A 25749-nucleotide genomic window follows, 5' to 3' on the forward strand; every position below is an offset into this window, starting at 1 on the left:
GATAAATCCTGGACTTTGCCATGTTAAAGCCGGTAAGGACCGTTCCTTGGCATCTTTCATCCCCTACGTCACCCATATTCTATTTATATCTATTCTATATTTGCTTTTACTTAGTTTTAGTCTTCATTCTTATTATAATACTCAAATTATCCATACTTCTTTATTCAAAAATTTCATCACATTCAATTACTCTTATTTCCAATTTTAGTACTAAACAGCAGTTATAAATTTATGTATTCTTAGATTTAAGTTCAGTGATAATGTTGAATTTTGTCTTAAATAAAATAATTACCCCGGCATATTGAAGCAACATGTTCGTATTCTTTGTTCGTATTCTTTGCAAAGCAAAGACGACATAAAAACAGTGGTGGATATGAAATTCTTTAGTTCGACTCAATTTGTAGGGTAATCAGCTTTAGGGCCATACAGCAAATTTCTCATTTTGTTTAATTTCCTGGATGGGCTTATTGACCTGTTTATCGATATAGAGTCGGCGGCAAAAGGGAACTGATGAAGTTGTTTTGTGACAACTGAAACTATAGTCTTCCCAACCTACGCCCGCAACCAATCAATTTCATATCCACTGTAAAACATTTTGTTGTTATTCCAAATATTTGAATAACAACAAAATGTTTTACAGTGGATATGAAATTGATTGCAATTATGTCTGTCTGGTTACTTTTCCAGCAAGAATTGTCCAGCAAGAACTTTCTCAGAGAGTAAGGAGTTTTTATTCTCTTTTGCTAGAAAATTATAAAAAGTAAACATACACCTTCCCAGCAAAAACCAGCAAGCAATCAGCTGACTTGCCAAAACAGAACAATTTGTCGGCCGATGAAGGAAACAATGGAAGCAAAAATGTGTATTTTATTAAAAATAAAATAACCCAAAAATGGATTTTTCCACCTCGCAACTTTGTTCTACAAAAAATAATACAATTGGACTTGCTATTTCCGCAATAAAATTGTTTTTTATTTTCACAAACATAAATCAACGAAAAATTAACAACAGATGATTGTTTTCAGGAAGAAGAAGACTTGCAAATGTTTGCTAGAAGAAATTTGACCAGCAAGAATTGGCAAACTCTCAGTGAAAGAACTGTCAAAATGTCTCTCTCGAATTGCTCTCTTTTGCTGGTTTTTTGTGTTAACAGACGACTTCCAGCAACAATTGCTACAAATTGTTACAAATTTTAGGATAACCAGACAGACCTATTGATACAACAAAATATGGACGCGAGCTGAAACAAACACAAAGATGTTAAATAAAAAGTATTAAAATTTAAATAAAAAGTCCTTGATTTTACAATTACTTAACTTGCCCACTCTTTCAGTGACAAATTTTGAACTTTTGCGGCACTAGCGTTCCAGTATGCATTGCTGATGTCTGGGATCTGCCTAAACTTTACAAAGGGATCTCACTATTCTCAGCGAAGTAATGAAAGAAAACTTCATGTTGTCTCCTCAGACTCCTGTTCCCTTAATCTCATTAGTGCCATTGGTGAATGCTGCTTTTAATTGAGCAGAATTGCTCATCATATCCTGCACAAAGTACTCGAACGCAATCCATAACATGATGCTGAACTTGGGTGTGAGGGTGCCCTTTCCCTTTCAACATTTGCTGCAGTCAAACTACAACGCTTTTCATTCAGCCGGCATTTACGCTTGTTGTATCGTCAACAATCATCACAATTGATCCTCACAGGTTAAACTCATCTAAATTCAAAGCTTCAAGATGTTTGCAGTCAAAGTGCCTGTCCACTTCTCCAGAGTAAGTTTGCTTACCAAATACACCTTCACCCGAACAGCTTCCTTGTAGATGGCCTTCAGCTGAAAGCTGGTGGCACACCGTTGCTGCTTTTCCAGCATTATGAACTAGCCAACAGATTAGTTTATCATCCCGTTTAGTATCGATTATACGTAAAGTATATTTTATATGCTCTAAACAATAAGTGACGTCAATCATGCATATTGAATTTGTTTAAACATTTTGAAATATTTATGTCAATTAATACAAAACTATATTTTTGACATGGTTCAGACAATATTTGTTTACGTTTGTAGCAAAACATCACTTCTTATTTACCTTGCTACTCGAAATAATTGTATAACGAATGTTTATTTTGCACTTAAGTGCGGACATACATCGGTGTATTGAAATAAATGTCCATTAGTGTAATAACGATGTGTACTTTCATACCATACAATTACGTGCGTAGGTGTACAAAGCGTTTATTCCATGAATTCTCAAAGGATAAATAGAGAAACATTTTTTGCGACACTATCAAAACAATAGAATGGTACAATTTGCGAGTTACATTTAAAAAGACATTCGGCACAGTAGGAATAATATCCGACCGAAGTTGTTCAATTTGCTTTCTATTTAAATTATATTATATATTTCTATTATAACCCACTGTTCCTGCATTTTGATGGCAACATTTGAAGAAAACTGTTTACTTTCATTATTGCCTATGTTAGTATTGTGGCTTAATGGCATTAGTGGCATTTAAAGTGGCAAAAAACAAAGAAGCCACACAAGACCATGCGATATCAACACTACCTACCTATCGCCTACCTATCTTGACTAGGCATTAGCTTAAGCGGCAAATTGGTAGTTTCTTTTGGGGGTTCTGCGAATATGTTTGTTGTGTATTGGCAAAACGTGTTCAAATAATGTTATGAAAACTTATGGTAGTGCACACATATGGCTAAAATAACAAAAATGTTAATGGCCAAACAAGTGTTTGTAATGTGATATTTAAGTTAATATTTTGCTTTTCGCATTTTTGGCTTTTAATAGGGAGGAAGTCTTAATGGACTAGAAGAGTTGTAATAAAACTGCATAAATATCCAGACACAAACTCAAAGGCACACACACACGACCTCACTTAAGCACAAGTCTTAATGTTTTACTCAGAAATGCACACACACTCACACACATGTGGTTGGTTATTTGTATGAATATTGTTGGTTAATAAAGCGGATGAGATTTTAATGACTCATAAAAATAATGAGTATTATGATTGCCTTTCCAACAGTCGACTTCCTTCTTCTTTTATTTTTATCCTTTTTTCGGGTTGGCAGTAAAGATAAAATTATTTTATGCATAAATCTGCAAATGTGGCAAATTACACATGTATGGTTTCCAAATAAATAATCCATGCTCGTATGTACTGTTTACAGACGAATTTACCCTTCCCACATACCAAATTAAATTACTTAAACATTTAAATGGTTATTAATTCGCGGAAAGTTAATTTGAAATAATAATAAATTTACTCGTAATAGGTTTATAACATCATTTAAACACTTTTAAAATATTTTAATTAGCTTCACAAAAGTGTGTGCTAAATTTCTGGATAAGTACAATATATATGTATATGGAGACGCTGTAACCCTGACGACAAAGCCAAAGGCATTCTTGAAGAAATAAGTGCAAGAACACATAAATGGTCGACATAAAGGTGGTAAAAAAATTGTGGTTTAACTCCATACTATTTATTTTTTGAGAGTTCTATACTACAACCTATTCACAAAAAAAAAACATAACGGTGTTGCCATATTTTCGCACAATATCCCAATTAAAAACTGTACAAAAAAGTGTTCAATTTTGCGCTCATAAGAATAGGTTTGAATGAAATATACAGTGTCGGCCAAAACTAAAGCACCCCTCAGTAAATTTTTTAAAAACAATGTTATAAATTTATTTTTTATTATACCCTCCACCATAGGATGGGGGTATATTAAGTTTGTCATTCCGTTTGTAACCACTCGAAATAATCATTGTAGACCCCACAAACTATATATATTCTTGATCAGCCTGCAATTCTACATCGATATTGCCATGTCCGTCCGTCTGTGGAAATCACTCTAGCGTCCGAACGGATTGACGTAGGTGGATGAAATTTTGGTAAAATCTATTATATGTATGTAGGATTTTTGGTATTGAAAGTGGGCTATGTAGGTCCACGTTTTCGTATAGCCCCCATACAAAGTGACGCATGACGGGTCGTCGTTTTAAGGAAATTTTAGGATATTTGTCCCATTTGACCACCGAATTGGTTGTAATTTAGTATTTTATGTCTCCAGGGGCTAAAATATATTTCTACCAAATTTTGTTTATATAGGTCCACGTTTTGATATAGCCCCCACATAACGCCCCATATAAAGTACGCGTCATTTTAAGATATTTTGAATGTATTAGTCCCATTTGAGCACAGAATTGGTTGTAATTTGGTATTTTGTGTCTCCAGAGGCTAAAAAACATTTCTACCAAAGTTTGTTTATATAGGTCCACCTTTTGGTATAGCCCCCATATAACGCCCCATATACAGTACGCGTCACTTTAAGATATTTTGAATGTATCAGTCCGATTTGACCACAGAATCGGTTGTAAGTTTGTATTTTTTGTTTCCAGAGGCTAAGAAACATTTCTACCAAAGTTTGTTCATATAGGTCCACGTTTTGGCATAGCCCCCATATAACGCCCCATATATAGTACGCGTCACTTTAAGATATTTTGAATGTATTAGTCCTATTTGACCACAGAATCGGTTGTAAGTTTGTATTTTGTGTTTCCAGAGGCTAACAAATATTTCTACCATAAAATGTTTATATAGGTCCAGGTTTTGATATAGACCCCATAGGACGATATTTCCCAATTTTCGGTATTTTTGAAAGTTTTAGCTATACTATACTATCGCTTGAAATTTGATATTTCGTCCTTTTTTGGGATGCAAAACTTTCTCCCAGAAATTTATCTGTATCGGTCCACGCTTTAATGTAACCCCATGGAACGGTACATCCCAATTTTCGGCATTTTGAAGGGTTTAGCCTCATTACTCAACCGAAGTGGCTGAAATTTGGTATTTAGTCTTTTCCGGGCTACAAAAATGTATATCAGAAATTTGTCGGTACAGGTCAACATTTTGAAAGAACGGTACCTCCCGATTATCGGTATTTTGAATTTTGTAGCCTCATTATTTCACCGAAGTAGCTGCAATTTGGTATTTAGTCTTTTTCTGGGCTACAAAAATTTCCCTCAGAAATTTGTCGGTATACGTGCATGTTTTGGGGGATACACCCATAGAACGGTATATCCCAATTTTCGGTATATTGAAGGTTTTAGTCGCATTATAACATGGAAATGGCTGCAAGATGGTACTTAGTCTTCGTTGAGGGTATAAAATGTCCCACCTGAAAATTGTCGGTATAGGTCCATGTCTACATATAGCCCCCATAGAACGGTACCTCCCGATTTTCTACATATAGCTCATTCCACACCAAAATAGCTGATATTTGGTATTAAGTTTTTGATATTGGTATGAAACATTCCAGCCGAAATATGTCGGTATACGTCGACGTCCTCAAATACCCCCATAGGACCGTACCTTCCGATTTACGGTGTTTTGAAAGTTGTGGCCTCAATATACCACCGATATGACTGAAATTTAGTATTTAAATTGCCATGGATGTATAAAATATTGCAGAAGAGAATTATCAGTATAAGCCCTTTTTTTCAAATAAGCGTACTTTTCGATTTTCGGTATTTTAAGTTTGTGTCATGAATATCCCATAGAAACGGATGAAATTTAATATTAAATCTCCGTTGATGGTATACAATTTCCCACTTGAAAATTTCCGGTATTATTCCATGTTTTTATATACCCACCATAGGAAGATCCCTCCCAATTTTCGGTATTTTGAAAGTTTTAGCCATAATATTCAATGATAATAACTGAAATTTGGTATTTAGTCTTCGCTGAAGTTACGAAACTTTCCTCCAGAAATTTATCGGTACAGGTTAACGGCGCTCCCTATCTTTTTAATTATCGAAATCCAGAATATCCAAGTTTAGGTCAAGTCGGTTTTGCCAAATTTTATGTATTTCGCTCAATTCGGAAAATTGTAAATATTGGTCCATGTTTTAGAAAGAACAAAAATGTGGCCCCATATTAACTGTTTTGAAGGGAGTATAATCAGTTGAGATATGTATGTACTACTCAGTTCAGATATGTATGTACTACTCCTGTAATAGAAGGAAGAGTTTAATACTTCCATAAACGAAATAAAACTAATTGTTCATATTCACTTCAATACAGTGCGTGGTGGATGGTATAAAAAGTTCGGCCCGGTCGAACTTAACGCTTTTCTTACTTGTTTTTCTTTTTATTTATTTATATTTTTATTATTGGAAAACACAAAAATAAGGAAATCAGAATTTAATAAACAAAAGTTAAATTTCAAAAAAACATTTTAGGTCGCAAATATAAGCGCAAATATAAAGCACCCCCCAATTTGAAGTACAACAAAAACTATTGAAATCAGCCGTTCAGTTAACATAACATCGTGGGTTCAAATCCCGCAGTCGGCAAAGATCATAATTAATATTTAAGACTTATTTAAAAACCTTGACCATTCGCAAGTATTTGATATTAATTTAAAGAATCCTTACACATATGCAAACATTTGAAACCTGTATTTACCCTATCCTTACAGCAAGCAAACCTCTACATGAATAACATCTCACACATGCACACATACGTTCTTCGAGGCCTCGACGTTCATTGTTAATGTTAAAGGTGGATTCATCAAAACCAAAAGGATAATTGAATTTGTGTATCCTTTACTAAATATAACACTGCTACAAAAACCAACAGAGTAAGTTACAAATGAATGCTATAAAATATTTGCATACGTAAGGATATAAGCGAAATAATGTCCTTAAAAAAGGATACAGGTAGAAAAATATCTGAAAACCCGTTTTTATTTGAATACCACAATTGTCCTTGTCCCCACCTTTATAAAAAAAATACATGTGAAAGATTATCATTTCTAAATTCCTATTATTTTCCCCATTTCCATTAAGAAAACAACACAGAAGTTATAGTTTATATTTATTGGTATTGGTGGAAAACTAATTAGCTTGATCTCATATTTGGAAAAGAATAATACATTCTTTTTAACCCACGTTCAGTCATACAAATATTTCCATTTGCAGTGTGAATCTACTATTATGGATTTTTCCTTCAGGAACTAAATTAAACACTATGCATAAATCCTTATGATTGATAAGCACCAATTCTAAATATTACAGTTTTATCGATTCTTGATAAAGAAGCGAGATTCCATAATAGTAGACACACGCTTAAACAAGCTACCCTCATCGAGAGATATTTTTATCAAGTAGGTACTTACTTATTTATCCAATCAACCAAAAGAAAATTTACCTATATTCCCCTTAATTGACGGGTTATTTAGTTTTTTTTTTATTCGGAGGAATTCCCTCGAATATTAGCGATAAATTGAAAGAAAATATTATTTTCAAAAGATTATGTATGTTTAGAAGGTTTAAACCCTTATAGTATAAGCACATACCCAAATATATTGTACAACAGTAAACATTAAAATGAATAAATGAATTGAAATGCTATCTAGATTAATCATGAATCTGTAAACAGTCTTTTTGTATGGCTACGATATAGGGGTAAGGTGAATAGAGAATATTTGGGGTCTTAATAAAACTACAGCCCTTAAGACCAAGGTTGGGATGGGTCATGAGGCTATCTATTTCAAAACATCAGAGATCGTATCTTACTTCCTTGAAATTACGATAGATTGTTTAATTGTCTTATTTAGTTGGGGTAATCTAATTTGACTGATCCCTTTCCATATTCTCTTATGTAGTTTCTGTTTAGTATTATTTTTGGGAGTCTATACAAATTATTATTGTATATGTCGAGGGTAGGTGCTGAGGCATTATGGGGAACCGAACCCCCCAACTGACTGAAGCTAGTGATATACGGCTCCCAGTCCCCATGAAGTCCATAGATCGCGTTGTGTTTTTTTCCTTTATTTCAAATTCACCTACCACTCATACAGCTGATAAGCGGAATCATACGCTTAATAAGTTTGTACATTACAAGATGTTTGCCTATCGAAAAATAAAACATGTAAAAAAGTATAAGTCGGCTTTTTGCCGACGGAGATATACCCTCAGGCTATGTGAATTGAAATATTAATCTACGGACAGATCGAATATATTTCGGGTCTTTTCAGAATTTTGTGGCCATTTTGTACCTTTGAACTTGCCGACGATAATGTGGATTAGGATTAAAGTTTTGCGGATGGGCTACTTAAAGGAATAGACGACATAGGAAATGGATCTGATTTTAAGAGTCATATCTTTTTGATATATATTGGGCACACTAGTCATTTCAGTGGGTCATCTTATAACTTTTGGACCAGTATGCCAGGAAGCATGGACTTGTACACGGAAAACATAATATGACTGTAAACAGCAGGACCACAATGAACAGCGTCGGCATTCATTTCCAAAGCATCTTCGAAGAGACCCTAAACTACATATCGACACGAATGTTGAACTTTTGTGGGGGAGGTACCCTAAGGGGAAGAAGAAGTTCTCGTACCCCTACGTATAGGGGTTTTTACACCTTTCGGGCTGTTTCCTCAAGAAGTACGGACATGCCCTGAAAAACATTTATCGTCGTAATTAAGCTAGCGAAGGCAAGTTGCCTCAACAGAAATCAAAGTGTCTCGAGAGCAGATCATAAAGTGAACCTATCCGAAATTTTGTGTGGGAGGTACCCGAGGGAGTGGACAAATATATTCCATATTTAAACCTGATCTACATCTGGTAGATGTATTAAGATGTGTAAAGTATGGACCAAATCGTTCACTCAATTCAAGAATTATCGTGCGCACAATTTTTCAGAATATTTTTGAACTTTTGTGGGGGAGGTACCTGAAGAAATAAACTGATTTGGATTAGCTTCGAACGTAAACTATGTTTGGACAAAATATTACGAAAGCCAAATTTTGGACTGAATCGGCAGATCTGTTTGAGAGTTATTTGCGCTCAAATCATTACATACGGTGTCATATGGGGGTTTTCGCGGGATTTTAGGCTATTTTCTCAGGAATTATGGAGTTATCGTGCGCACAAATTTTCCGAACATTTTCGAATTTTTGTGGGGGAGGTACCTGAAGGAGTGGACCGATATCGCCCATCTTCGAAGGCCAACTTTTGGACCGAATCGGTTAATCCGTTCGAGAGTTATCGTGCGCTCCAGCCAGCAGGACAGACAGACGGACGGACATGGCTAGATCGACTCGAAATTGTCTGAAACACATTTCGTCCAAACATACTTGCGGTCTAAAACTATTATTTCGATGAGGCACATTTTCATCGTATCAAAGTGTATATGGCAAATAACAAAATTCCTTTGCAATTCCATTTGAAAAAAATTAAAAACTTTTTTCGAGGAAAAAAATCTGGTTTCAAATCTGCTCGCGTTCACGAAATTGGCCGATGCGCGCAAAAGTTATAGCGGTTTTTTTCCTCTTATAAAGAAAAAATATTTTAAAGTTTCTTATTTTTTGTATTGAGAAAATGTAAGCATATATCAGTAACAGCATTTGATATCCATCCGTAGATGCACCAAAATCTCCAAAATGTGTTTTTATTTTCGCGGAAAATCAAAAAAATTAAAAAAATCTGGCAATAAATTCAAATTATACTAACTCAGAGTCCGTATAAACCTCTAAAAACTAAATTAAAAATACCTACAGAAACTAGACAACGCGTAAAAAAATTTTTTTTAAGAGAAACAACTCATTGTTGGAAAATATTGTTACAAATATATTTTTTGGTTTGTTTCGAAAAATTAGAAAAAAAATATTTGAGAGTTATCCAAATATTTCGCTAAAATCTAATACATAAATTAAAGTATTCTGCTAAAACTTTTTCAAAATATATGGTTTACCATCGTGAAAGCTTAACTGATGTTTCACCCAGCGGCCGTTGTGTGCCGCCAGTTGCATCATGCACTGCAAAAAACCTTAAAGTTGGTAAAAGTCGCGCAATGTGCATACGATTTTGATGCGCATCCGGTTTCATCAGCGCCCATCAAAAATACGTCAATATACACCTATTTCAAATAGATTCTTCAAAAACCGCGGATGTGCCTCCACATTCAATTTTTGGCGAAATACCCATATTACTCGCGTATTTCTGTTTTTTTTATGACACGTGTTTTCGCAAATAATATAATCGCGAGTAAAGGATTCCATTTATGTCAAAAATTTTAAAGAAAATCGCGGTTTAGTACGCGGATTTGTCAAAATACATTTTTGCTGATTTTCCGATTTTCAAGGTATCTATATCCGCGGTTTTAGTAGATGTATTCGATCGCGGAAGGCTTCATTAGAACCGTCGCGTAAAAAAAAACTAAATTCACGCGGGTTTCAAAGGAAATTGAATGACAGTTGTAAATTTTACACGCAAAAAATATGTTTTGTATGAAAATTCACGCATGAAATTTTGGCCTTTCGACTCCAATTACTAGCATGCTGTAAGGAGCACACTCATGAGATATGCACCAAACGACGTAAAATCACGAGTTCTATAATCGTGTTATGAGTTTGGAATATTATCTTCTTGCGCGTCCGGATTATTAAAAAAATTCAAAAAACCCCGAAATTCCGGCTTCAAAATGTCAGCATCAATTTTAGGTGGATGCAGTGGATATATCGAAAAATCATACACAGCTATCTTATTGCCCATGGAGTATTCTGTGATTCATTTTTTGGGAATAGGTCTGTAAAATGTAAGGTTAAGCCAGAAATCGCATGGGAACATAAAAAAACTTGTTGGCTTCAACCCATTTTTACCCATTTTTCTACATTGATGCCAACACAGCTTCCACGAAAATTAATTTTAATGGTCGACATTAAGGGATCCCTCCTAAAACACTTCATTTTAAAGAATTGTAGTCATACTTTATAGAATATGTTAACAGTTCGCGAATTCTGAAAGGGTGAAACTCGGATTCATCGATTGCAAAACATTTTTGTTATTTACCATATACCCTCCTTAGCCTACGGCTGAGGGTATAAAAAAAATATTCATTCAATAAATAGTATTTGAAACGATTCGTTCTTAAATCCAGAAAAAAATATAAGTATATCCTCGAACATACATTAAGGATACTATTGAAATTTTCATAAGGATATAAAGGATATTTCTTGGAATATATCGTCACCAGAAATGCCGGAAGACGTAACCGACATGGAAATCGAAATTCGTTTTTTGATGAAATCTGATATATTAAGCTAAAATACATGCTCTGGCAAAATTTCAAGCTTCTACGTTTAAAAATAACGATCCTATTCAAGAAATGGCAATAGACGTAACAGCATACAGTAATTTTCATAGAACACAAAAGGCGTAACCCACATTATTTCAAAAGTAAACAGCAGTACAAACAATGTATTCTTTGATTTTTGCAGCAATTATAATGCCAGAGGGAGGGCTTATTGAGTTAATGTATAATTTCCACGGGGGCGGATTCGGTTAACCGGTTATTTGACCGGAAAGTCCAGGTTCAAAACCGGGTTAGACCCGGTTCTACTGAACCGATTACTACAAAATGGGTAACGTATGAAAGCTTATAGAAATACCTATCACATGGTGTAGTTACTTTAACAGTTTTGTCTCTTACTCGGCTTATTTATTCATATGTGTAATTTGACTCTTAGGTGACGACATCTCAAGAATGGTAGATATTTTTAAAAATCACAAATACCATTCTTTTAGTTAATTTTTAAAGCAATAACTTTGACTTTAGACGGTGTTTACTGGTCTTACAGAAAAATCCATAATTGAAATAATTGAAGATGATGACAGAAGACCTATGTTCGGATTTAAATAAACATCTAAAACGCACATATGGAGAACAATATGTTAACCGGACAAAAGGAAGTGGTTATTCGGAAGACAATGCTCGTCTCGATATTGTTCATTTTTCCAAGAGAAACAACGAACGGAAGTATTCAAAATTTGAGGCGTTGATACGAAAACGTGTATATGCTCAAAAGATCCCAGCGAAAAGTTTGCCTCCAAAGAGGCAGTTAAATGATATGTACAAGTGATTTGGAAGTGCATCAAATTATGCATTTTCACTCATGATTTTTACAAGGGAGTGACCCCGGAAAGAGGCACTCCATTGCACCGCATTTTAACTGACCCTTGGGCACTGCATTTTAACTGACCCTTTGGCATTGCATTTTAACTGACCCTTTGGGGTAGAATAGGAGGCAGTCCAGAGCACGTGTTTTGAACAACAAAATAAAATGCATTTATTATTTGTGTAAAACAAAAATATTAATAACTTTATTAAATTAACACAAATTATGAAAATTCTCTATTGAATTCAATCGCAAACATGTGTGTTTCCTCCGCTCTTCATTTAATCCAAGCTTAAGTGTTTTTGCTTCATCTGCTAAATGGGTTTGATATTGTCTTCCCATCACCAGTTAAGATTTCGACATGTACTCCAAGATCACTCCATTGGGAAATTTTCTTCTCGTGAGTTACCGGAAAAATGTTCACAAATTAAATATTATTTAGTTTGTATTAACAAATGTTTGGAAAGGTTAACACGCTTATCGCTTTTTGGCAGCTGAACACCTGTAGAGATGTACAAACTGATTTATGTACATGTAGGGATCTCTAACAACTGCTAATAAAATGTAGTGAACGGAGTGCCTTTTTCACGACTAATGGATGTGACTAATGGATGTGATTCTTTGGATTGCATCCAAATGCGGTTAAAATGTGAGGAATGGGGTGCCTTTTTCACTACTCCGTTTGAACTGCATAAAAACATGCCGTGAAAGAACTAGTCTACATTGCACTACTTCCAATTTATTTTGCTGGGATGGTATTGTCAACCAACGCATGGTTTAATAGAGATCAACTGATTGTAGTAATCAATAGGTCCAGAGAAAAACGCAAATTTTCTGTATTGGTTTACTTATACAAAGAGGCAGGAGATCATACAGTCACTGCGAGCATTGGCTTTTGACGACTTCCAGATTCTACCATAGAGAAGTTCCGGAAATTTTGCGGCAGTGGACCCTCCCTAAAAGTTTCAAAAAATAAGTTTCAACACCTGCAAGACTTAAAACGCTTAATTCCAAGTGATTTTCATTACTTTTATGACAACATTCCTTATAACAATTAAAAGTTACATTTAAACTGTTACAGATCACTTAATTTATATGAACTATATTTTGTCCAAAAATTGACTTAAATACAACAATAAATATAATATTCCAGATTTAATATCGTATAATACAATTGAAATTATAAGTAACTAGCGGACCCGGCGAACTTCGTCTCGCTATTAAGGAATAAAATTTCATACAAAAACTCAATTTTCGATTTTTCCAATTTTCCGACTTTTCCAGAGAGATTTTCCAAAATTTTCTTCCGTAAAGACCTTCTCCTCGAAAATACGAATAACTGACAAAAAATTTTACAGAAATCGGCTTAGCCGTTCTCATTTTATGAATTACTATACATTTTTTACACCATTTTTATATATATAGATATTATAGTGATGGTTGGAATAGACAGTTCACCTAATTGTAGTCCATTGAAATATCAACGTCAAGACTGGGAATTGAACCCAACACCGTCAGATTGCTAGTTTAAAGTTCGCTTAACCGCGTAGGCCAATAAACCAGTTCTAATTTGTTTATAATTTTTCATTTATACTAGTTTCTTCAAATGTATACTCAATATATTGTGGGTTACGTCTTTTAGCATTTCAGAAAAATACAATACCAAAAGACGTAACCCACACAGCTTCTAACATTCTGGAAAAAAATTTAATTTTTTTCCAAAAATATATTTCTTCTCTGTCTTAAAACACGATACTAAAAATTTTCGATATTTTATAACACCGCTTTCATTTTATAACGTTTTTTGCTTCTCCTGTTAAGTTTTATTTTTGTGGGTTACGTCTTCCGGCATTTATGGTGACGATATGTATAATGGAACTTGCCGAAAAATATTAAAAGAATTTCGCCTGAATTTTATATAAAAAGGATATTTTAGCCAGAGCTGCTCTTCTACCTCCGTATTCAAAACTGATCTAAGTCTGGCAGAACTATTATCATGCGCAAAGTGTAGACCATATCAATTACTCCTCTCGAGAGTTATAGTATGGGGGGGTTACCCAAAGGAGTGGACCGATATTTCCACCTTCGAACTTGATCAAAGTTTGAGCAAAATAGTTCGAGAACCAAATTTTGGAATAATTGTTTTGATCCGTTCGAGAGTGGTGGTGCGATTCAGCCAGCCACACAGGCAGACGAACTGACATTGCCAAATTATCTGAAACGGATTTCGTCCAAACATACTTGGCCAGTATTGTCCATAGCTAGATGACTTTTCAACTGATTATAAACTAAATTTTTTTAGCCTATTTGTAGTCATTTTAAATGATAATGTGGAAAAAAGTTCGTTTTTGTGTGTTTTTATGACTTTGACTTTTCATATTCTCTCCCTCTCTCTCTCTCTCTCACTCTCTCTCTCTCTCTGTTAAGTGGGGTACACACGATCAGTTTTGACTGTCGATTTTTCGGAAATATCGATAAATGTCCTATCCAGCAACCACAAAATATTTTGTGGTTGCCTGATGACTGACAAAAATGAACGGCCACACTGGCAAGCAACCGATTATTTGAGAAAAACTGACAGTCAAAACTGATCGTGTGTACCCCACTTTAAGTTTTGTTAGAGAGAAGAAGAGGGAAAATTTGTATATTTCCTTCGTGTTCCTTTTTTTATATCAGAGCAATATAAATAATATGTACGAATATGTTCAGTCCATCAACACTGGCTTCTATTATTGAATTTATATGAAAGTTATTAAGAAAAAGCAAATGTGAATTATTTAAATATTTTCGCCTTATTTTTTCGACATGCATAAATAATTTGTAGGAAGGTACATGTTCTTGTTTTCAAAGTGGTTGATCTCTTGATGACTTTTCAACCAATTTAAAGTTAGTTGGAAAGTAGTGCAGAAATGGACAATTGTCGAAATTTTTTTCTGTTCAAAGTGGTTGATCTCTAGATGACTTTTCAACCAGTTTATAGTTAGTTTAAAAATAATCCATTTTATCAACTGGTTGATAAAAGTCCGACAGGGTAAGGTTACTTTGGACTAAGTAAGCAGTTTAAAACCTACAAATAATAATTACACATTACAAAACACTGATACATACTTCCCGTGTTAAATTATGGTTCAGGAGAATAGATACTTGGACAAGCAGATAAAGCAGAACTTGGTGTGTTTTAGAGAAAAAATCTTCGAAAGATCTACACTTACACTACCCGGTCTAAAATATGGTAAAGAAGCAGAATAGGCAGCACTTGATGTGTTTCTGAGAAAACAAATCTTCGAAAGATATACGGTCTAATCCGCGTTGGCAGTGAGTGTGAGTATTGACGTCGGCTATACAACGACATCGGCATAGTAACAATATAAAATACTAAACATTTAAAATTGAGAATGTAAGCCTACAAATAGAGGAGAATGGGAATCTATTCAACGTAAGTAACCGATCCGAATAGTTTGGTACTAAATGAAGTTTTCGCCTATTTTCAACATCCTGCTGAAGACGATTATGCGAAAGATAATATAAATAGCAAAATAAATACACAAAATATAACATATCACATTTCACAAAATATCTCGATTATGGCGATTACATTGACGTCATTGGTTGAACATTAAAGAACGTCGTGGAGGGGAGATGAAAACTAAAATTTTGAGGTTGTAAACGACTATATTTAAATTAGCACAGACATTAATAAAAAACAACATCAGTTATGAAATAAAAAGAAGAAGAATAGGATTGGTCAATAGGTATTAAATTAAATTATAGTAGTATGATTAAATACATTTCTTTACTATACATTGCATATTTTTAGAACCACTTGCTTAGGCGAAGAAAATATACACCATGAAAGAAAACCAAAAAGAAATTGCACATTTTATATAGTAATTTAATTCCTTCAAAAATGCATATTTCATCTTTAATAAATTAGTTGTTTTTAAATCTTCCCGCTGGTATCACCCTGTCAAAACAATGAACGATAAATATGATTTATATAGGAGAACAGAAATATAAATCTAAAACGTGTTTTAAATTATATTTGACCTTTATAGCAAACAAAGTAAAAAATAAGTACACTTGCACAAACAAATTTATCTTGTGCCTAATTCATGAGTTCGACTATGCTCAACAACAACAACACCACCATTATCATTTATTATAATAAAAGTTCACTTTAATCAATTTCGTTTTGGTATTTATTGGTATTTCATATTTTCTAAGACTTCGTTACTGTCTGTCGTACACGCCGACAACACCGTCATAACTGATACGGAAAGTATTGATGTCAAACGATGGTCTGAGCAAACGTGGGCTTCTTAGTAGTCATTATTGACCATTTGTATTCATTCATAAATATTATTTATTATTTGTACAAGCATTATCTTTTAATAATTTATTACTTCTGAGGTAGGTAGGTGGGTTTACTTTTTGTATGCTGGTGTTTGTTGGTTGGTTGGTTGGTTCGTTCGTTATTGCCAGCTATTGTATATCATAATTATGTGTATATGAGTTGTCCTTTGGAAATTAATCCTTTTTATGAAAACAATAGAATTGAATTTTTTTCCTAAACGAACATCATAGGCATGATGTTCGTAGACACCAACTTAGATTTTTTCTGGGAGAATATATTGTATTATTAGCAGGTGGTGAATTTTGATGTACCCTATATTAAAATTTATTACAACATGTTTCAATAGAAGAAAATGAAAAAAACAGTGTCCTAGCTCTAATGAATTATTTGAGTATGCAATATCTATTACAGTGGAACAAATATTTAAATATTCCCATTATTTCATGTGGATATTCCCATTATTAGATGTGTATCATAGAAACCAAGTGATTTACGCTCCTTTTGCAAAAATAGTTTCTAAATTTATTAAATTCATACTTAGGCCTAAAGAAACAGCTTTGCACTCCACATCATCATTTATCAACCACGGACTACCCCAAAATTGTATTTTCAACTGCCACAGTACCACAGTAAACCATGAACTTGGTTTAATAGCCGTTTACAGACAGACCCACTTTGGCCATTCTCTTTAATATTTTATCAATGGTTACGACTAGCGCTTATCAGCCTATTATGGCTATGTTCTGCATAAGCCATCAGCATAATATCTCGATTGAATATCTCGAATGGGATATTGCGCTGGTCCAAACTTTGCATATTTCAATGTTAGATAATTTCCGAAGATACTGCTTATCGATCCACTCCTTCCAATATATCCTCGTGATACCCTTTTAAACAGAGCAATCGATTTGGTCCAAACATTGGAACTCATAGTTAGGGTACCTCCCTCATAAAAGTTCAACATTTTTGTTTAAGTGATGCTTACAGTTCGAGGATTCTTTGGAAATTTTTACCGAAGGTATTTCTTGTGGTCCTGTTTAAGGCGATATTATGTTTTTCGGGGGCAAGTCCATTCTTTCTGATATGAGGGTTCAAAGCTCTAAATTATAAGGCGGCCAACCGAAATGACTGGTGGGGCCGATATCTGTCGAAATAAGTGACTCCTAAAGTGATATCCATTTATAAAATGGACAACGCGGTACATTCCATCAGGTACCACCTTGGAAATTTAATACAAATCCATTTTTTGTCGGAAAGTCCATAAGTTAAAATGGGTCTCAAAATTCAGAAAACCCCCTGAATACATAATTTGTAACTGATATTCGACCTATCCATAAATGAAAGTTTCAATTCACACAGGCTAAGGATATTACTCCGCCGGCAAAGCCGACTGTCAGTTCTTTACTTCTTAATGCTGATTTTGTGTAAGTTAATGTTATTATAAGTTTTTGGTGCAATGATATGCGCACCCGTCTTGCACTTAAATGACCGGATTCGATCCCCATACCAGGCAACACCAAAATCGACAAGTGTTGTCTTAAGACAGGCCGCACAGTGGTCGAAATCACTGATTTAGCGACGTAAAGCTATGCGCTCGAAGAATATATCCTTGGTCTGTTCATCTTTATCTTCGGTCGGGACATGGGTGGAAGTGAGACTGATGGTAAACATCTTTGCTTTTATACGGATTGTGGCAATTCTCTCATTACCGGAGTAAAGCTTGAGACAAGATTTTAAGCCTCCAATTTACCATAAATCCAACACCTAGCTCATGTTTTCTTTCATGACAATGATGCAAAGTAGGTTGGCGTAGGTGGCCAAGTAACGGAGATATACCAATAGTCGGTAATACATCCCATTTTTCAATTTTTTCGAAATCGCGCTACAGGTCGCAATTTTAATCGGATCGTCACAAAATGTTGGGGGCTAATGGGGAAAGAAGCCTATTGATGTTGTTGATGGTCGGATAATATTCAGGGGTCGGAATGGACGAAAACTTATTTGGAGAAAAGGTCAACGTTTTATTTCAAAGCCAATATCTCTGTTTCTTTAAGAGGTGTATCAAAAGCAAAACCTGTCAAGGAAAGTAGAAAATATGACCTTTACAACGATGTAAAGTAGATATCTCAATAGTCGGTAATGTATCCCATATACCGATTTTTTTGTTTGGTGATAGTCGAATAATATTCAGGAGTCGGAATAAGCAAAAAAGCTTATGTGGTGAAAAGTCAAAGTTTTTTCTTATGCGAATATCTCCGCTTCTGGTAGGAGTATTCCAAAAGGAAAGCCCGTCAATGGAAGAAGTTAAAATGGGTCTCAAAATTCAGAAAACCCCCTGAATACATAATTTTTGGGGAAATACATTTATGTGGAGAAAAGTCAAAGTTTTTTCTTATGCGAATATCTCCGCTTCCGGTAGGAGTATTCCAAAAGGAAAGCCCGTCAATGGAAGAAGAAACTATCTCCTTTATATTGCTGCAAAGTATGTTGGCGTAAGTGGGCAAAGAACCGAAATATTGCAAATGTTAGTAGTATATCCAATTTTTCATTTTTTTGTAATCACTCCAAGGTTGGAATTTTGATCGGATAGTCTCGAAATTTTGGGGGTTGATGGGGGCCCCACAGAGGATGAAGCCTATTGATTTTGGTGATAGTCGGATAATATTTAGGGGTCTGAATGGGGAAAAACTCATGTGGAGACAAATTCAAAGTTTTATTCTTTGTGAATATATCGGATTCTAGTAGGGGTATTCCAACGGCAAAGCCTGTCAATGGAAGAAGAAAATATTACCATTACATTGGTGTAAAGTAGGTTGGCGAAGGTGGTCAAACAAGGGAGATACTACAACAGTCGGCAATGCCAATCCAATCCAATTCTTCCATTTTCTTGCAATCACGCTACAGGTCGCAGTTTTGATCGGATGGTCACGAAATTTTGGTTGCTTATGGGAGAGAGAAAAAGGCATATTATATTTGGTGGTAGTGGGATTATATTTCCTAAAAGAAATGTTAACTAGTGAAAAGCTTATGCACAGGGGTAGTGGTGTAGGGTATCACATGGTCGGCCCCGTCCCGACTATAGCCTTTGCTAACCTGTTTGTAACATACTAATACAAAAAAAATTAATAAGGAGTGCAAGTGATCCCGAACTACATATATATTTTACGTGAAATTAGTCATAATTATACCCTACACCCTTATGTGGAAAGGGTATTATAAGTTTGTTTTGGTAAAAATTCATGTAACACCGCGAAATATTCGGCGGAGACCCCCAATGTGGTATACAAATCTTTATATCTCGGCGATATAAAGCGATTTTGAGATGTGTGTACGTCCGTCCGTTTGTCTGTCCATTATAAATTGTAATCAATCTCCAGGCCGCAATTATGGACTGATCGTCACGAAATTTGGTATGGAGATTGGTTTCACATCAGAATAGATCGCTATTTTAATTGCTGATGATCGTGAAATATTTAGCGGGTGAAATGGACCAAAACATAATTTTTATCCGATTTTGTTGATGCTCTATAGGTCGAAATAATAGTCAGATCGCCTCGAAATTTTAAATAAGGTAAGATTATATCGCTCATTTACTCAAAGAGTGGCATAACTCAAAAAATGCGTTTTCTGAGTTAGCAATTTCTATTTTTTCTACGACTTCTCCTTTATCTTGCGTCAAATTTTCATGCTGATATCTCTAAAACTCATCGAGTTACAGCTCATTTACTACTAGTTTGGCATAATTTAACAAAACAGATTTCTGAGTTTACGAAGCACTAAAACACTTCCAATCATGCTTGATCTTACACAGAAATTTAGCACTGATATCTGGCTAGCTGGTTGCAAAATATGGTCCAAGTGGTTATTCTATTTTTTGTGTAATAATATTTTTAAGTTAGGAAGTCAAATTTGAATCTCCAACTTAAAACGCGTGTTTCTCGAAACTGGATTCTTTGATAGGAAGTCAAATTTGAATCTCCAACTTAAAACGCGTGTTTCTCGAAACTGGATTCTTTGAAATGTGTCACTCTTTGAGTAAATGAGCGATATGACAAAGAAGAGCTTGCAATTTGAGATGGCGATCAGATAATATTTAGAGGGTTAAATGGACCAAAACTTTTGTGTGAAAATTTTTAATATACAGCTTATATATTTATTCCTGGAAGAGACATTCCGGGCAAGTAAGCTATACTTGGAAGAGGAACGCTTGATGTCAATTGTGTTGGTGTACATGATAGGATAACAGAGTTACTGCCTAATATACCCTGTTATGTGTTTGTAGTGTAATGATAAACACGCTAGAGGTCGCAATTATAGCCCAATAATCACGAAATTTTGAACGAATTTGGGAGATAGGTAGAGGAAATGCTTACAATTTTGGATGATGATCTGATATTATTTAGCGGTGAAATGGACCATTACTTTTGTATGAGAAATACAAAAAAAAAATATTTTTGGTCTATATTTTATTTCCTGGAGGGCATACACAGGCAAAGTAGACTACAAATGAAAATAGAACTACTGATCTTCCCGCTGATGAAAATTGCAATTAAGTGTCTGCTAGGTAACGGGCCTACTGCTTAATATATAATGGGTTTTGTGTAGAGAACCACATTTTCCCATTCCCAGTTGTTGCATTATTGCAAATTACATGGTGCCCTAACGTTTTAATTGTCCAATTGAATTTTTATATATACATTTCAGCATGGGTCGCTTTGCCACCTTTTTTCAAAACGATTCCACAGCCAGGCAAAATCTAATTTTCAACGGTGGCAAAATATCCTTCATTAAGGTTTGCGACATTTTCTGAGTATTTCAGTCATGTAAAACTTCTCTACAAGTGGTGTCTTAGGACACGCCGTTTGGACTCGGAGATAAGCTGTGGGTTCCATATCATTGAGCATTGCCCCTTTTGGGATGTTTGTGAAACAATTATTATGTTATTATTTAAGCTTGGTGTGATACGGTACCAGAATCCACAAATTTACTTCTTACAATAAGTTTATTTGTTCCATAAAGAAATGTTGATATGTGGAAATCTAATTCCCAGGGGTAAAGGTGTAGGGTATTGCATGGTCGGCCCCGTCCATTATTAACCACTTGGCGTATAATTATATAATTATACGCCCTGACGAATCCCCTTTTCCTTTATTTTAGAGTTGTGTCAATCTAGTTCAATTGAAGACTATCACTATCTAATTCAATGGACACGGTCGTTTGTATGAACAAAATGCATATACGTTATTGCACGAGTTACGCATTTGTCATTAACAATGGATTTAATTTTGTCTTTTACTGTTTAATATTATTTTACTGTTTACTCATCACGGTGATCTTGAATCAAATTTAAATGGAAGGTGCTTACACCTGGGAAGTTTTTGCGGATTCTGAAACTACAATGTTCATAGATGAGAAAAATCAAAAAACAAAAAAAATCGCCGGAGCGCTTTTTAAATAAATCGCGATTCAAATTGACATTTTTAGGGGTTGTTTAGGTTTTTGCGATTTTGCTTGGAAACTGCAAGTCCTATCAAAATGGGAATAATGAAAATGTTGTAGCTATCAAAATTCTCTACAAAATTGACATTAATGATATTTTCGTAGGTTTTAAAACTTTTGAGGTATAGAAGTTGAAATTGGGACAATTCAAATTCAATTCAATTCGGTATCGTCTCCTTATAAAAAAATGTCATGACTGCAATTTCCCAACTTAAACGTATATATCTAAAAAGTGGTACAACCTAAGAAAAATTACACAAGCCAGTCTTGTAGAGAATTTTCACAGCTATAAGATTTTCTCAGGTCCAAGCCGATAAGACTTGCCGTATTCAAGCAAAATCGCGAAACCCTAACAAAAAAACCTAAAAATGTAAACTGAGCTTCTTTATCTCAAAAATGGTACAGCCTGAGAACAAATAATAAACGTCAATCCTGTAGAGAATTTTCACAGCTACAACGTTTTCTTTAGCTCCATTTCGATAGGACTTGCTATTTCCAAGCAAAATCGTGAAAACCTAAAAAACACCTAAAAATGTGAATTTTAATCGCGATTTATTTAAAAATCCCTACAGCGATTTTTTCATGTTTTTGAATTTTTCGCATCTATGAACATTGCTGTTCCAGAATTCACAAAAACTTCCCCTGTGCTAGCGGTTTTCATTAAAAGTTAGTTAAGGCGCACCCTTCATGACATTATTTTATAAGGGAGCGATACAGTCAGTGCATTGTCCCAATTTGAACTTCAATATCTCAAAAATGGTAAAACCTACGATAATACCGTAAAGGCCAATCTTGTAGAGAATATCATTTCTATATCATTTTCTTCAGTCTCATTTTGATAGGGCTTGCGGTTTCTAAGCAAAATCGTGATAACCTAAACAACCCCTAAAAATTTCAACTTGAATCGCGATTTATTTAAAAAGCGCTCCGGCGATTTTTTTAGTTTTATGATTTTTCTCATCTATGAACATTGTAGTTTCAGAATCCGCAAAAACTGCCCAGGTGTAAGCACCTTCCATTTAAATTTGATTCAAGAGCACCGTGTTATTTATCAAATATTCCCTTCTTTATTAGTTTCTTATTTATGTTTTATCAATTTGTTATCATAGTTACTTATACATACATATCTCTTTATTATGTTTCCTTCATTTTATCCAAATATAAATTAGTTGTAATCAAATATCTCTTTAATAAAAACCGTTACGTTTAGTTGTTAGAGTTTAAGTTTTAAATATTGATGACATCGTCTGATTAAGTTAGTTGTCTTTTGGAGTTTAATGTGAACAGTTGTAACCTTTAAGAAAACATTAATAAACCGAATTAAAACTTTAAATATAAATGTTGTTTCAATTCACATAACTCACGCGTTAGTTACTAATACGTTTTTGAGCTAGGACAGTGAACTATGAACTAGATTGTCCAACTCTACTTTATTTATTATTTCCTATTACATATAGCCTACACCACAATGTGGAAAGGGTATTGTTTCTTTTGGCGAAACTCCCGAACAAGAAATTCTGAGAACTACCCTAAATACATAAGTTTTGCGGAGAAGAATTTCAGTTGTGTTGCGAAATTCGATCTATCCATAGATGTCTCAATTCACACAGGCTGACGGTATATCTCTGATTAACTTTAATCTCAGCTACCTGATCTTTCATCTTATTGATTTCCTTACGCTTCATAGTTTTATCTGCTCCTTGCTACTATTATACCAACTAATTTTTTTCAATATGTACACATTTACATACATACACTCCGGTTCATCTAAATAGAACCAACCAATTTTGCCTATAAATACAGTTATATCTAACGATAGGAGAGGAATTGAAAATTATGTTTATGTGGTCATGTAGAGTATATAGTAGCCAATATTTTTAATACCTAACAGGTTTCACGTATGCGTTATAAAGGTACTTTTTTTCTCGATTTATGAAAAAATGTAAAAATATTAGCATGTTTTAATGGTTCACCAGGATAGAGCCACCATAAGAATTTGCACAAACGCTTTGTCCGATGTGGAAAAGTTTTACAAAAAACTATTTATAATTACAAATAAAGGCCGTGAGTGTTCATTGCCAACAAATATTGGCCAAAAAATTGTATTAGGGTCTTGGAATATAATGAAAATCGATGCTCAGAGCTCCAAAAAATATTCTTATTCATCGATTTTCATTCACTTTCCTCGGATAAAATATTAATCATTGAATTGGAAAGCCAGAAATTTCAGTTATTTTATCATACTTCTACTGTTTTGGATTTTTAAAGCTATAAAATCTGACTTCTTTGTACTTTTGTTGTAGTCTTGAAAATATTGAACCCAATTCAGTATACAATTTTGACTTTGTAAATTGTTTCTATCGATTTCTTCACAAGAATATTTTTTGGAGCTCTGACCATCGATTTTCATTATATTCCAAGACCCTTATACAATTTTGTGGCCAATAATTGTTAGCAATGAACACTCACGGCCTTTATTTGTAATTATAAATAGTTTTTTGTAAAACTTTTCCACATCGGACAAAGCGTTTGTGCAAATTCTTATGGTGGTTCTATCCTGGTAAACCATTAAAAAATGCTAATATTTTGACATTTTCTCATAAAGCGAGAAAAAAGTACCGTTATAACGAAAATGTGAAACATGTTAGGTATTGAAAATATCAGCTACTATATACTCTACATGACCACAAAAACATAATTTTCAATTCCTCTCCTATCGTTAGATATAACGGTATTTATAGGTAAAATTGGTTGGTTCTATTCAGATACATACTGATGTATGTATGTAGGTGAATAAGAAAGTCAACATAATTTATTATCATAACAGGATACCTGTCTAATTTCATTTACAAAAGATACACATAATTACCATGGCATTCTCATTTATAGGCTAGACATACACTCAGACTATATCCGATTGTCCAATCATATTAAAATTGATTATTTATGTTGTAACGTTTACGTATCCTGCCTACTTTTTTTACGTTCCAACCATCTACTTTTACTGCTTAACAATGATTGCGTAAAAATATTAGTAATGAATGGTCAAAGAGGATTGAATGAATAATGAATGAAAGAAAAAAGTTATATTGTATATTATTTATACATACAAATATACCCTGTGTCACGTTGTGCCATACCCATTGACCGAAAAGATAGAATATTGAATGTATCTTCTACTGACTATTTTTGTTGTTTGTTTTTTGTTTATTATTGACACTTGTATTCCCATTGTATTTGACAAATTGTTTTTTATTGTTTACATTATGTTTCTTTTGACATTCAGGTTGTTGGTATTTTCTCAATTTCTTTTTCCGCGGTTAAAGTTTGATTTATGTTACTAGTTTAGATGAGTTTGAACTTATGATAAGGGTTAAAGGTTGAACGGAATGTATTTTTAATTTAATTTCACTGAAGGTAAAAATAGATTCATACCATTAGAAAGGCTTGAAATCTAGAAAGTCGATTTACCGATGAACTGGCCAAATGACGGATAGAGATATTTTCATAATTCTTTTTGTGTTCGACAGATAACACTTTCAGCTTTCCGACACATTTTATAACTCTTATAAAAACTCATATATTAAATAAAATGTCCGTTTGTGTGAAAAAGCTATAATCTATATGAGAAACGGTATGGAAAAAACACAAATTTTTACCCATGTAATTTCAAAAAATTAAAAAAAAAATGTTAAACGGACGGAGCGGGTCCAAAGAAAAGCTAAAATAGCTCACTTTGTATAAACGCTATGGTAATTTATTAAAATGGCTCTTAAAGGCAACAATCTACCTACATAACAGAAAACAAGTAAGCCAAGGTTATAGTCGGACAGGGCCGACCATGTGATCCCCTAGACCTTTACCACTGGGAAGTAGCTTTTCACAAATCAACATTTCTTTATGGAA

This window comes from Musca autumnalis, unplaced genomic scaffold, assembly GCF_047663935.1.
Source record: "Musca autumnalis isolate F117 unplaced genomic scaffold, ASM4766393v1 scaffold_1, whole genome shotgun sequence".
Classification (NCBI taxonomy): Eukaryota; Metazoa; Arthropoda; class Insecta; order Diptera; family Muscidae; genus Musca; species Musca autumnalis.